The 13,398-nt window shown below is 39.3% G+C and overlaps 1 protein-coding gene across 8 annotated transcripts in view; it reads right to left on the reverse strand.

Annotated features, from left to right (window-relative positions):
- Window positions 1-13,398, reverse strand: part of PGCKA1 (PDCD10 and GCKIII kinases associated 1) — a 76,463-nt gene that overhangs the window by 32,140 nt on the left and 30,925 nt on the right. The gene's annotated exons all lie outside the window — the stretch shown is intronic.

Consider the following 13,398-nt stretch of genomic DNA (forward strand, 5'->3'; position numbering starts at 1 on the left):
GATAGGTATTATATTTAAGCTCATATAATAGGGGAGAAAGCAAAGGTAAAGAGGTTAAGGAATTTGCCTTATTTCCTCTGGTGAGCAAGTGGTAGATCCCAGACTTGAGCTCTGATTGACTCTGACGCTGCTACACACTACTACCTGGGACCCCAAACCCAGGACATGTGGCTCTGGTCTGGGCACTGCCATGTTTAATTGTGGACTCTGCAAAGTTGCTCATGTAGAGGAAAACAATTTCCCACCATTACTGGGCAATCAATCCACTGGCTTTTCTAAGGGAACCAAGAACTCAGCGACATGATCAGTCTCCTTTAAGATGACTGTTTGAGCCTGAGACAAATATATCTTGCCCAGTTATTATTTTTATTCCTTCCACTTATGTATTCCTAAACTGGAAGGGTCCCTACATGTTTTTTACTTTCCTTACCTCTTTTTTTTCATTAACAAATATTAGATGTCCATAAGAGTAAGGTAGGAAGGATGGTGGTTCTTAAAATTTTGCATATTTAAAGTTTGGTCAAAGAAAATAAAGTTTGGTTAAAGAAAATTTGCTTATTTATAAGCTAAAATCAACAAAACAGCCCCACCTTCTAAAGTATGGAATGGAATGCGGAAACAGTTTGTGGAAACAGTCTAAAACCAAGTGAACTAGATTTAAATAACTGAGCATATAAAAATATGTGTGACAATCCACAGATTTCTAGAGTATTTTTAGAGAGTGGTACTGGGTAAAAGTAAACAAAACCAGAAATTGACAAGCTCTTAACCTGCTTTTAATTCATTTAACTATGTAAATATAAGACCAGCTTGGATTCTCAATTTTTCAATCCTTTATGTTTTCCTAGCTTGCTATACTAACACATAAAGTATATTAACTTACCATCTTTGGGGAAAAAAAGTTCTACCGCTTAAGCCAGAGAGGTAGCTGGAAATGGATCCTATCATCTTCATTAGCAAAACATTCTATAATCTTCATTTACACCAAAAAATGCATGACATTGCAGGAGACATTTATCTATAACATGCTTTGAGTAGTTTGAAGACTTTTTGACGATATTCTCTTTTCTGCTGGACTAATGCAGCAAATTCAACACCAGAAGTCGGCATGCTTTTTAGCTTCCTTTTTGAAACAGGATAAAAAGCTGTGTTCCTATGTCAACTATGTTCAAATGGTGCCAGTGTTTTGGGAGAAGGCGTGACTTTTGGTCTGCAGTTTCTGGCAGGTGCAATTTGCAGACCAGTTATGCCTCACAGGCAGTAGTATGCTGGCAAATGTTTAACAAGTGCTCTACAGACAAAAAAGTTTATTATAAATAAAGGATGTGTAGCACACAGTTTACAAATAATAATAAATTTACATTCTTTTACTAGAAATTCCATAGAGGCAACTGATTTTCACAGAATGCTTTAACTGAGTTTTGCCTGACTCTTCTATCCATAGCCAACCTATGGCTGCAACTGATGAATAAGTACAGCTCTGATGTGAATGTTAGTTGGTATTTTAATTTAACAAGCTAGATGAAAGTGAAACAATGAACAAATATCTTGGATTTCAGTTGTTTGTTAATGGCATGAGCAAATTCTTTGCTGGATCTGGCAATAGTTTTTGAATACTGGGAGAAAACTTTCTTCAAGAATTTTTTTTGTTATTCTCATTTAACAGCTACAGCCTTAGCAAACTTTTACATTTAACTTGAGTTAACATTTTCTTCATCATAGTCTCCAGTGCACTGAAGCAACAGAGCATTAAATTGAACCCTGATTTACAGCATTCGCCAGTTTCCATGGTGTAAACCTTCTTGTCAAGCTAGCACTCTTAAGTCACCGGACACAAGTGTACAGAATCTCTACCACACAGATTATGAGATGTAAATGTCCTCAAGAACACAGAAAACAGTCAAATAATTAGGAAGTGATATGTTCTGCTGATTAACTTTGTTTTTAATATAATTTGTTTAATTATTCTTTGATTATTGGTAACATCTCACAAAATTTCTGAAATTCCAAAATTTCAGCCAGTCCTGGGTGGCTCCAGCACAAGTTTTCAGGGTTCTGAGCTTAAAGGGCACATGCATTTTTCAGACACTTTTCCCTCAGCCACACACCACTAACCTCCAATTAACAGTGACTCTAAGACCCAGCTTCCCCTGCTGTGAGTTAATCAGTCTCCAGGGGTGGATGTCTGGCACTAAGTTCCCAGTAGGGCATTAACATTCCATGAGGGAGAAAATGCCTTCAGCATAGTCATGTGACTTTGAGGGCGTACTCAGTTTCCTCACCTGTGGAGTGGGACAGTACCATTCCTAGGGTTGTTAGCAGGATTCACGATAATGCACACAAAGCTCCTGGACTACTTCTTCAAATTTGGCAGATGTGGAATAACTATTTACCATTAAGATGATGGCAGAAACACTGAAAAGATTCCCTTTCTGGACACATAAGGGTCAGTTAGAAGAGCTGGTTCTCCAACAAGGAAGCCATTTTCCAATGTGATGGACTGAAGAGTGACATTGAGAACAAGCCCAGCTACAGTCAGAGTTCTTGAGTATATGAAAGATTGTCACCTGATTCCCAAGAAACACTATGTTCATCTCTGCTCCGGAAATACCCCCAACTTGTGGAGGCAAATTTGTAACTGGAGAGTTTTAGCACAACCCAAAGGATAATGTCCAAAATCAATATTTTATGTCAGAATTATGCGCTAGAAGTTGGAAGACTCACTTGCCTCCTGTGAAATTAGCACACACAACAGTCATTTGGGAGCATTTGCCAATTTCCATGGTCAGATGAAAGATAAAATATTTTAAAGCATTTTTGATATTTTAGAAAATATGCTGCTCAAGAGTATTTATCATGACTTTTGGGATCCCAGGCCTCTTTACAGCCTTTCTTTACCCTTTTTTTTTTCTTAAAGCAGACATTTAAAAAATAAAGTGAAACAATGCAAATATAAAAAGACATTATTTTTTAATATGTGCTATAGGGATAATAATACCTAGGTTTATCGTATTAAATGAACGACAGGATTTAGTCCATGGAATGTATCTAGCACATTGCCTGGGGTACGCACCTAATGGTAGCTGCTGTGCATAGCACACTGCCTTCTTCCCTCCTTCCAAAGTCAACTAAAGGTTATGGAGTTGGGGGTGGCGGTAGAAAACTGTAACAGGCAAAACACCTATGAAAGAGGCTGTCCTGCTTCTTCTGTCTTCCAACTGGTCAGGTAAATAGGTTGGATTGATTCACTTTTTTCCTCTCCAGAATATATTATTTTCTTCCAAGAATATAAGGGACAGCCTACTTGTAATAGTTATTAACAAGATAAAATCTCAAGGAAGTCAGAGATTCTAAGACCTCACTTGTCCTTTATATACATTTATAAACCCTATTCTTTATTCTGGATTTCAGGGACACCTGGGATTAATGGGCAAGTCACTGGCAATTTCAGCAAATACTAAGCATTTCAAGCACAGAAGGTGTATCAGACGACCAGGACTTAGCTAACCTTTAATACATAACATATGCATAGCATTGATAATACATGCTCATATGGTTAGGGAGAACCATTTAATATGAAGGAAGAGATACATATGAGTCTCAATGCTGGAAATACTAAAAGAAAAGAATTAATAGCTGTAATCTAAAATAACTATATCTATAATAAATGTATTTATGTGGCACATTATTGACAATTTGATGTGTGCCTATAGGGAAATCACAGAAGTTAGCCTAGAAACATTTTAAGGTATAAGGACTTCAGGTAATATATTGATAAATTTACCATCACTCAAATTCAGTTTGAGCTGCTGAGTTGAAAACATCCTAAATGGGAAAAAAACCCCACAAAATATGACAAACCAAGTATGGCTAGCTGTCAGAATTAAAGTCTCAAACCACTGAGCATTGAACCAGATTACCTAAATTCAATTTTTGAAAGTAATGATAATAAAATGTGTATGTGTGTGTGTGTGTGTGTATATTCATATGTGCAAACGTAAGCTGGAACAAAGAGGAAGTTTTTCTCTCCTGGTGGAGTTTATATAACGTACACTAGGGCTGGAACAGTTCATGAGAACATTTTCTTGAACTATAGCATTTGAATACTTAACCGCTATACCGTTTTATGTGAATTTGGAAGGAATGCAAAGTAAAATTACAGGATCAGTCTTCCAAACTGATTCACTAGCTCTGCCTTCCCAGACTACACTGGGCAGCTTCCTGCCTAGGAGAACACGACAGCACATCGATAGGGGCTTCTTCCTCTCTCTGGGCAATTGCAGGAGGAACTGAGTTTTTTTTTTTGCTTGTTCTTATTTTTTCTGAAGCATATTTTCACCTCACTAGGCTTCTGACCCCATCAGACCTACACAGGAGCTATTCTGCTAGTTCTTCACCTTCCTTTGCCCCAGAAGCTTATATCTCAAGGCTAAAATCCCAGCAGGTTCTTAGAACTTTGCACAGTTGTGCAATGGTTAAAATCCAAACAAAAAACCCAGCCTGAGCCCTCCTGGCTGGGGTGCGGCTGCAGATTGGCTGTGTGGCTAACAGCTCTTGCTTAACAAAATCAAACACACAGCATTAACTGCTCATTAGCAGCAGCGATTACATATTAAGCAGAGTTACCTTTCCTGGCTGAGGACATCAGTGAAAACATAATAAAATAAAATAAAAAGAAACCTGGCTAACTTCCATCTCCTAGAGTTGATGCTCAACATCATTAAATTCCATGGAAATGGAGAAGCTCAATTTTTAAAAAATCCTGAAATGAAGCCAAATATCACTATTTGTTTTATATATTATGACTCATACTTTATGTTTATCCTTTGATGAAGCTTAATATATGTTGGAACCAAGGCTGTGAGCTGACATTAAAAAAGACTATGTAAAATGTATGCCATTTCCATCACTCATTACAATCCTATATTGCACTGAATCATTTCAAGTGAGCCACGCAGTTTTTTGGTGTCATTGAGTTTTCAGTCCACTGAGGCACCTGAAAATTTCAAAGCAAATACAGATTCCTCAGGCCCAAGTATTTGCTAAGATATTGCCATAAATTTTTATAGTTAAAAAGTATTTATTCTACATCTATCTAGCTCTGTGATAGCCACTGTGGAAGAATTTAAAAAGTATATGACTCCATCTCTCCAAGAATTTTATAATTGATTAAGAAGCCAAATGTAACACATGTACCAACCAATCTGGTGATAACAATACATAAAACAGGGTTACTGCATTCCAATGTGAGGGTAGCTGTCAGTTCTCAGCTTAGCTCTGCCTGTACCCATACTCTGGGCTGAGAACTCACAGGTCTCCTTTGCTTTGATGTCTGTTTTTACTTCACCCCAAAAAGTGTGATATAAATGTTTAGTTTATTAAGTCCTAGGCATAGTCAAACACACCATAGTTCAGGTGTGATCAACTAGTATTTAACCAGGGAAACCACACATAGAAGTGGTTACTAAATGCAACTCCAGCTGTCCAGTGATTATGGATTAGTGAATGGCATACATTGATTTTCACTGGTGAAATTAGTGGCCTATTAATGAAGAAAATAAATATGAGAAATAGACACTACCTGTGGGTTTTGAGGTATGCAGGTGGGCTTCCCTGGCCTTGTATGAACAGGGTCCTTGAATGGAGTGAAGCTGGCAGTCTACACCCTTGGGTGTGTTGCCTGAACCTGGATTCTTGGTCCTGTGACCCATCACTGGACAAGAGTTCTGGGGCCTGATGCTGACGACTTATAAAATAACAGAATCCTATCTCTGGAATATTGTCAAGTCTGACTCAAGCATCTTTTCTGCAGGGTGGTGGTAGGAGAACATAAAAAGAGAATTGGTAATTCAAGTTGACATTTGTGCCTGCTTACTAATAAATGTGGCTCAAAAATACAGGTGTGGGGAACTTGGTCTGAGACTTGCTTTCATTTTGGAGAGTGCCTAATTCTTACCCACCTCAAGCTTTCCTGTGGCTACCATTACCCACACTTGACCCACTTTAGTTTGATTTTTAGATGCCAGGAAGACCTATTTTTAAGTTAAGTCTGATTTTGGCCCCTACTAACTGGTCATGTGACTGACTATAAATCCTTTAAGTTCGATTTTACTCCCATTTAATGAGAATAACACCAACTATCTCCTGGGGTTACTATAAAAGTGGAAAACAATCACATACATAATCTAGTTGCTACTCATTCACTTTTAGCCACCCTCTTCTGCATTACTGTCCCACTGCTACCCTTTTCCTATCCCAGAAGAAACATACAAATGTTTGTAGAACTGAAGTGAATAACCTCTTCCTCTCTGTTGTCCAATTTTAGTGTCTTTGGACTGAACAAAATTTGAAATTGTGTAATTGGCACCTGTAATTATGCCATCTTAAATCTGGATGCCTTAAGGCATCAGAGAAGCTGAAGTTCCTTGGCCTTTTTCTTCTCTTCCCTTTTCTAGTACACAGGGTCCTTACCCGCTTCTGGAACCAGTCCTGCTCCTTCACACTTCTTGGACTCTCCATGAATGAAAACTGCTTTGGCCTCTCTCAACATCACCTCGGCCATTTGCCGTGGATACAGTTAGGAAATAGAGGATATCTATTAAACTGTCATTTCATAAAAATCCCTCTCTTCACTAAGCAGTAAAAGATGAGAAACTATCACATAATGGTCATTAAGAGTGGTAGTCAGACTTCTCCAAAGAAGAAATTCAGATGGCCAACAGACACATGAAAAGATGCTCCACATGGCTAATCATCAGAGAAATGCAAATTAAAACCACAATGAGATATCACCTCACACCAGTAAGGATCGCCACCATCCAAATGACAAACAACAACAAATGTTGGTGAGGTTGTGGAGAAAGGGGAACCCTCCTACACTGCTGGTGGGAATGTAAATTAGTTCAACCATTGTGGAAAGATGTATGGAGGTTCCTCAAAAAGCTCAAAACAGAAATACCATTTGACACAGGAATTCCACTCCTAGGAATTTAGCCTAAGAATGCAGCAGCCCAGTTTGAAAAAGACAGATGCACCCGTGTTTATCACAGCACTATTTACAATAACCAAGAAATGGAAGCAACCTAAGTGTCCATCAATAGATGAATGGATAAAGAAGAGGTGGTACACAGACACAATGAAATATTTTTCAGCCATAAAAAGAAAACAAATCCTACCATTTGCAACAACATGGATGGAGCTGGAGAGTATTATGCTCAGTGAAATAAGTCAGGCCAAGAAAGACAAGTACCAAATGATTTCAGTCATCTGTGGAGTATAAGAACAAAGCAAAAACTGAAGGAACAAAACAGGAGCAGACTCACAGAACCCAAGAATGGAATAACAGTTACCAAAGGGAAAGGGACTGGAGAGGGTGAGTGGGTAGGAAGGGAGGGATAAAGGAAAAAAAAAAGGGGCATTACTACTAGCAGACATAATGTGTGTGTGGGGAGGGCTGTACAACACAGAGAAGACAAGTAGTGATTCTATAGCATCTTACTATGCTGATGGACAGTGACTGTAATGGGGTATGTTGGGGGGACTTGGTGATGGGGGGAGTCTATTAAACATAATGTTCCTCATGTAATTGTAGATTAATGATACTGAAATTAAAAAAAAAAAAAGGAGTGGTAGTCAGCTTCCCAGCTGGCCCCCAAGAATCCTTGCCTCTTGGTATCATATCCTGGTGCAGCCCCCTTCCCACTCAACCAGGGCTGTCCTCTGTAACCAGCAGATTATGGCAGGAATGATGCTGTGTGATTAAGTCAAGGCAAGGTTAGGATAGGCATTATAGTTCTGTGATGTTCTCTCCAGTGGCTCACTCCGGGGAAGTCAGCTCTCCACTAAGCACTGGAGCAGCCTCTTGGGAGGAGCCGCCTTGAGCCATCTTGGGAGAGTGTCCTCCAGCTGCAGTCAAGCCCTAAGGACTAACAGCCACAGCAGACACCTGGCTGCCACCCTATGAGAGTCTCCAAGCCAGAAAGGCCTGAGTGAGCCTCTCAGATTCCCGACCCACAGAAACTGTCAGAGATGATGTTCACCCACTCATTTTGGGGTAGCTTGTTACTCAGCGATAGCTAATAGTTTGAGAATGTATTTCCTGTCCTCAAATAACCTGATGATGGAGATAATCTAATGTAGGCAAGGAACCCACTTTATACTTTACTTGTAACTCTTTGCCACTTTCTCTTTTGGAAATATAAATGTTAATTTTTCCATGAGGGAAATGCTGTGGAACTTGTGTCCCAAGTTCAAGTGTTAAACCCTAATTCCCCCTGTACTTGGAGGTGGGACCTTTGGGAAATACTTAAGTTTAGATGACATGATGGGATCAATGCCCTCAGAAGAAGAGGAGACCAGAGAGCACTCTCTTGCTCTCTCAGTGTGAACCAAAGGAAGGCCATGGGAGCACATGGCTGGGAGGAGGGCCCTCACCAAGAACCTGACCAAGCTGGGACTCTGATCTCACACTTCGGGCTTCTAGAGCCATGCGAAATAAATGTGTGTTTTTGTTTAAGCCGCCCAGTCTAGGGTAATTTGTTATAGCAGCCTGAGCTAAGACAGTGATGCTATGTATATGTATATGCAACACACAAGAGTATGTAATTTCTGTTTACTTTCGGAGGATAACATGGACAGCATATAGCCTTCCTTTTGATCTTTGCTATACACGGAATGTCTGTGTTCCCCCAAATTCATTTGTTGAAACCTAAACCCCAATGTGAGGGTATTTAGAGGCGGGCCTTTGGGAGATGATTAAATCGTGAGGACAGAGCCCTCATGAATGGGATTAGTGTCCTTATAAAGTAGGTTTCAGAGAGCAACCTCACCCCTTCTGCCAGGTTAGGACACAGGGTGGCTGCCTATGAGCCAGGAAATGGACCTACATTTTACCAGCTCCTTGATCTTGGACTTCTTAGCCTCCAGATCTGTGATAAACAAATGTGTGCTGTTCAAAAGCCTCCCAGTCTATGGTATTTTTTTATAGTAGCCCAAACAGATGAAGATGGTTTGGTAGGTAACTGACGGGCAAACTCCAGTAACTCTGCAAAGAATGGACTGCGCTTTGTGTCCGTTAGGCACACAAGGCTTAAGGCGTGTCAGTGAAGTCACTGTTAGTGTTTTGTTACACAAATAATACATGGTCACTGCAGAAGAATCGGAAATGCAGATGAAGCAAAAATGTAACGGATACCATTCCAAGAGAGCCATCATTAATTTATGATTTGCTCTAACCTTTTCTACTTAAAACTATAGTATCATGAATATTTTCTATATCAAAATACATACACATACTTTGTAATATTTAATAGCTAGATCATAATCCTTAGAATTGGAAACTCCAGATCATTTTTAGACTATCCTATTAAAAGTTTATGCCAACTTATCATTTCGTGGGAAATATGTATTTCCCCATTTCCTATAGCCAACACTGGCTATCAGAATTCCTTAAAATCTATGATTAATTTCTAAGAAGCCAAAATTTAATGATGTTAGATACGTCCACAAATATTTGCTTTTAATGTGGGGATAGGATTTTAAGAGTATGATACTTAGTGAATTGTTCATTCCTCTACAGTTTGTTGTGAGAGTATTCATATGTGTCTGGCCAGTAGGACTTTCTCAGGGCTGAGCCACTTGAGTTCCTGGTGTGATGTAGGCCAGTGGGCTTCTAGATGGGATACTCATATCTCTGGAAGTTACTAAGATGAAACAATGGGGATTGGAAGGAAAACATTACAGCTCCTACAGATATTTGTTTATCTCATCTTTTTAAAATGTCTAATTAGTATATAATATTGTTTATAAATATTAGCATAGTAGAGCATGTGTTTATACTGTATGTCATACAAACATACACACAAATATATGCTTCATTCAAAATTTTTTACTGATAGGTTGCATGATCCAAACACTTTAGAAAACACTGATTTAGATCAGTACTTCTCAAATCTGAACGTGCTCAAGAATCTCTTGGGCACCTTGTAATATGCAAATTCTGATCCCATACGTTAACATATGACTCCAAACTCTGTCTTTTCAACAAGATCCCAAGTGGTACCAATGCTATTGGTCTACAGACCCCACTCAGAGGAGCAAGGATTTTGACCACTGTTCCTCTAGCTTCCACAGTACCATGTGGTCACTTAATCAGGGGTCTTAATCAGGTCACAAGGACTTAGAGTTCATATTCAAAGACTTTCTTTGAATCAAGAAGTAAAGAAGGAATACAAATTAAAGGACTGGGTTTCAATGACCTGATTATGTATACTGCCACCAGTAAAAGACATTTTGTTCAAAACGATTTTAGAAGCAACATGGTTTGTCATAATAACTAGAGGTTTATTTTGGTCTGAGCTACTGATGTATGTAAGATTTTCACTCAGTTATAAAATGATCTCAGCTGATTGTCAAGTCTTAATTTGATAAATAGTCATTAGAAAGCAAAAGGGAAGACTTCATTTTGCTCAAATGTTTTTATGTTAATCTTTTGTCATATTTCAATTAGCCTTATATTGATTGTTATTAAACTGCTTTAATAATGTTTAAGAGAACTTTTCTGTCTACCATCTCCATTCTATAATTGCACAAGATAGTATTTTTCAAATTGAAGATGCTGAGCCATTAGTGGACTTTTCATACAATTTAGTGGGTAACCATCAGGGTTAAAAAAAGGAGAACAGAATATTTCAGAATGTACTATTTGTACAAGTGTGATATAGTACAGTATTTCAAGGTAAGTATAGTGGGGCAAACTATTTTCTACAGATAGTCAAAATAATATTTCCCATTCCATATATTCTTGCAATGTGACCTTGACACTGCCCATTGAATTGTGGGGGTTTGTCTCCTCTCCATGAAACTGAACGGAATTTTGTGACTGCCTTGATCAGCAAAATATGGCAAAAGTGACTCTATGTGCTTTCTGAGGCTGGAGAATAAAAATGCCATGTACTTCTAAATTTCCTCTTAGGATGTTTGCTTTTGAAAACAAGTAGTCCCTAGAGAGGACCCAGGCACATAGCTCTTGCTCAGCTTCCAATTCAAGCCATCTTGAGAATGAATCCTCCATTCCTATTGAGCTGCCTCGGCCAACACTGTCTGCAGCAGAGACCAGACGTTTCCACTGACCTCTGACTGAATCGATAGTTGTGAACAATTTTTGTCATTTTAAAGCAACCAAGTTTTGGAATGGTTTGTTATGCACCAATAGAAGTCAGAACATATAACTTTATTTTTATTTCATGCTTGCATGTGTCTGTCTACATACAATGTTAACATAAAATATATATCTATTTTTAATAGTAGGTCTCGGTCAGAGTAATGGGCCTAACATAGAATGAGGTCTTAGAAGTGCTGCTACTAGACATAATCTTAAAATAAATTCAGATCTCTCAAGTTAGAAATATTCCACTTAATAGAATATGATGACCATAATGTGTTAAATATTCACTTTTTGATCACCAAGCTTTCAATTCTCAGTGTTGCTCAATGGACTCTCCCGTTTCTCTCTCTCTCCTGACATGCAGATCATCACCACCTATTCCTCAATCAGTTGCCATATGGCTTCTGGTCCTACCACTGTACTAAAATTGTACAAAGGTGATCTGTGATCTCAATCACCAAATCTAAAAATTGTTCTTAGTCCTCAACTTTCGTTAGAGACTGAATGCTTGTGTCCCCTCAAAATTCACACACTGAAGCTCTAGCTCCCAGTTTGGCTGTATGTGGAGATAGAGCTTCCAAGGACTTCATTAAGGTTAAATGAAGTCATAATGGTGAGGCCCTCAGCAGATAGGTTTACTGCCCTCATAAGAAGAGATGGTAGGGGGCTCTCTGCTTGGTGCGTGCTCTCAGTCCGCCTCCCCAGGCACATGCGCAGAGGAAAGGCTGCATTAGGACACAGCAAATGGACGGCCATCTGTAAACCGGGAAGGGGGCTCTCATTTTCAGGACCTGAACCCTGCTGGGACCTTGATCTTGGACCTTCCAGCCTTCAGAACTGTGAGAAAACAAATTTCTGATTTTAAGCCACCTAGTCTCTGATATTTTGTTATGTCAGCCTGAGCAGACTTACGCAACCTTCTTGAACTCTTTCACCAACCGAGGAGCAGATCGGCAGAACAAGCTGTGGAGTTAGACCCATACAGTTACAGGGAGCATAAAGAGCTTATTTAACCTCTCAGAGTCTCTGTGATCTTTGTTGTAGAAGAAAATGAGATCCATTTCAAACTATTGTATGAGAAATCAGGTTTTCTGAGGAGGGAGGCTACTGCCCCATAGGGGACACTTAACAATGTGGGAAGGGTATCTGGAAACGTGTGAGGAAATTCGTTTCTCAGTATCTCAATGATGAGAGGATACTAATGGCATGTAATACTTACATGTTAGCGAAGCTGTAATGCTTGAGTTTCTCCAGCACAATAGAGAATTCCCTTGCTCAAAATGCCAGTTGCATCTCACCGAGCAAACAGGAAAAATTATAAAGTGACTGGCAGATAATACATACCAGATTTCTCTTTCTTGATACTATCATGTCAAGTTATAAGGAATAGTTTCTTTCACCTGTGCAAATTCCTAAGGCATTTCGTAAATGAAATACTCTTATATTTTAATCTTTCATGTCATGCTGTCTCCCTTTCAGTAGAGTGGCGGGTAAAGAGGATTATAGGCTCTATAGAACCTGCTACAGTGCCATGGACAAAGCAGATACACAATAAATGTTTGCTGACTATGCCCAGAATGAGTCTTAAACTAATATGCTAAGTGAGAGGTAAGAAGAATTTATGTTCACAGATGGATTTTTTTTTATAAATGATTCTTAAAATTGTGTATTGGAATCCTGTCATTCATCACTAATTAGAATGAACACTTACATCTTCTTGGATCTCTGTGTGGCAGTGTGTTGGTAAATACCAACATAAATACCAAAAAATTACCAAGGTAATATGTGGTAATATATTGGTATTATGTTGGTAAATCTTTTTTTAAACATGTAATGGTAGAACATCAGGTAAAGACATTGAACATACCCATCAGTTTTGGCTTTCTCCTGAATCTTACTAAAACTAAAATAATTATATATGTATGCATACACACATGTATACATACTTACATATCTTTTTAATAATAGAATTAGGAGGGTGACAGTAACAGCATTTCGGAAGCTCCTCACTCGGTGGACCTGACGAAGCTCACCAGAAGCTGAAGCGGACAGAGGAGGAGCGCCCCCTGTGTACACCGCGGGGCCCGTGAAAGGCCCCAGGACTGGCGGGCAGGTGCGTCAGGCGGAGGGGGAAGCTGAGGCCAGAATGGTAGGGGCGGCTGGCCCTCTGCCACACCCCTGCCCCAGGGAAAGCCCCTGGGTGACAGCACCTGCCCCACCTCAGGAGCGGCTAG

This window comes from Manis javanica, chromosome 5 (assembly GCF_040802235.1).
Source record: "Manis javanica isolate MJ-LG chromosome 5, MJ_LKY, whole genome shotgun sequence".
NCBI classification, from domain to species: Eukaryota; Metazoa; Chordata; class Mammalia; order Pholidota; family Manidae; genus Manis; species Manis javanica.